At 41.6% G+C, this 2500-nt stretch overlaps 1 protein-coding gene across 5 annotated transcripts in view; it reads left to right on the top strand.

Annotated features, from left to right (window-relative positions):
• The window catches only part of LOC125044784 (alpha-(1,3)-fucosyltransferase C-like), a 19580-nt gene that overhangs the window by 12486 nt on the left and 4594 nt on the right, over nt 1-2500 (top strand). The gene's annotated exons all lie outside the window — the stretch shown is intronic.

The following is a 2500-nucleotide window of genomic DNA, read 5'->3' as shown; positions in this document are numbered from 1 at the left end:
AGCAGAGACTCATTTGGGAGGTGGCAGATTAGATTATGTATTTGGCAAAAAATTAGTTCATGGTAATGTCTGTACTTCACTGGTGCGAGAGTTAGTTAGTGACCACTTTGCAATACGAACAGATTATACTGTAGACAGCAATTCAGCCCCTAGATCACCTAGGCTCCGAATAATTATCCCACCGGGCCTGGAGCATCACTTCAAGGCACGGGTCTATGACTGGTATCACACCTATGAAGTAACAGCTGTTGAGAAATGTTCTCAGGATCTAATCAAAGTTGTCACTGACTACTATGTCACATGGGTCTGTTCACGAAAACTCTCAAAGAAAAAGAGGCCCCAGACCTCCCATGCATCGAGGTGGATCAATGACCCAATTCTGGCCAAGGAATATATACGGGTTCAGGAGCTTGCTAATTGCTATAAAGATAATAAGACGACAGATAATCTTCTGCAGTTTCTGAAAGCCACCAAGGAATTCAGAGAATTAAAAACTCAGATTCGTAATAAATACTGGGAACAATTCCTACAAAGTATCAATAGTCAAACTTCTATAGCTGACGTATGGAGAAAAATTAATAGACTGACAGGTAAAGCCCTCACAACACCGCAGTTCCACAGTCCACAGGAACAGGTTAATATGCTGCTAGAGCAGTGGGCAGGAAATTCTCAAGTACACTCACTTCCACAAGGGATAAAAAATCAGCTCAACAAGTCGAAAATAGATAGAAATTTCAATATAGCAATAGCATGTGCTGCTATTGACCCCTCCGACTTTGTCGAAATAACCGAGTGGGAACTGAGCAATGCCCTTCTGAAAGGTAAGGCAACCGCCCCTGGCGAGGACGGCATTACTTACAGCGTCCTTCGCCACATTGTACCAGGTACCAGGCAACCCACTTTTACATCTTTTACATAGACTCAGCCTATCACAAGGAATCCTCCCAAGCTCCTGGACTAAAAGCTTAATCATTCCTATATCCAAACCCAATACTGATAAACACAGACCTATTTCCTTGACTTCCTGTCCGTGCAAAGTACTTGAGAGAATAATTCTGAACAGGCTCATGTATCGCATAAATGCTAAGTTATCCCCCAGACTGTATGGATTTCTCCCATATTTTGTAGCACCAGGATTGTAGGAGGGTTCATGACTGGGCTAGCACTATGCAAACCGAGTTGGCAGGAATACTCATGGCCACCGAATTTCTATTGAATCAAGGCTCAGGGGTCATTTTCTGCGATTCACAGAGTGCTCTCCAGGCTCTGAACACTCTAGACAAAGGTGCGGGAAATATTGCAAATGACATCAGGATAAACGTGTATCGTGCAAAAGAACGAGGCCATAATATACGTTTTGTGTGGATTCCATCGCATGTTGGAATCCCTAGGCATGATCATGCTGATCGCCTAGCAAAGTCAGCATGTGACAAACAAAGTGTGGACATAGATCTTGGGATACCTCTTTCTAGGATTTTCTACATCATTAAAGCCTCCTTCAGAGAGGACTTGACTGAGTTGATTAATTCTCAACGCCCTGAAAGCTGTAGCATAAAGCACTATGACCGGTTTAGGCAAGATTCATTCATCTATGGTTTATATAAAACAAGAACAAGACAGTGTGATGTTGTGACTGCAAGAATCAGGCTTGGATATAGATTGTATTGGCAGGTCAGTACAGTTTGTAATGTCGAAGAAACTAAGTGTATACTGTGTAATGAAGAATATAAGCGAACACTTGTACATTATATCTCAGAGTGCCATGTGATACAGTCCTTTCAGGCCACCTAGCACGAGGTACGGAGAACTATGAAACTACTTCATATCATCTGATGCCCTAGAAGATATACTTATGTTGTATCCTAAATTTGGAATGTAGTATCACATAACCGAATATAAAATGTATCAATGCTTTCCCACGCCCAAGGTATATGCCGGCGTGGCAGATGAGTGGATAAAGGACTGTGCAATTGTTCCTTTCCTTAAACAGATAAAGTACTCATAGCAATGGTATAGGCTAAAATTCAAATGTAACACTATGTAATGTTATGACCATGCATTAAATGTACCACAGCTTGCCCACGCCTGTGCAGTTAGCCAGGGTGGTAAATAAAGGACTAAACTAAACTAAAAGTAGTTTAATGATGCAAAGTTCTAGAAAGGATAATTTTGAACAGACTCAGGTACAGGTTGCAAGGTAAATTATCTCACAGACTGCACGGATTTCTATCGGGACGTAGCACACAACATTGCTTTGCAGAGTACTACTCAAACTCTAATCCAGGGAAACACACTATTTTTCTTGACCTTAAGTCAGCTTTTGACATTGCAAACAGAGAAATTATCCTAGAACAATTAGTAAGCTTTGGCATCCGGGGTAAATTATTGAGCTGGATTAGAATGTATCTTTCGAACAGATCTGCAAGTGTCTTGTTCAGGGGAGTGAGAAGTTCCACCACACAATCTTTTGAACTTGGGACGCCACAGGGAGGAGTTCTCA

The sequence above is a fragment of the Penaeus chinensis genome, chromosome 36 (genome assembly GCF_019202785.1).
Source record: "Penaeus chinensis breed Huanghai No. 1 chromosome 36, ASM1920278v2, whole genome shotgun sequence".
Lineage (NCBI taxonomy): Eukaryota > Metazoa > Arthropoda > Malacostraca > Decapoda > Penaeidae > Penaeus > Penaeus chinensis.
Note: the sequence above shows the minus strand (reverse complement) of the source record. Positions and strands in the feature narration are given on the sequence as shown.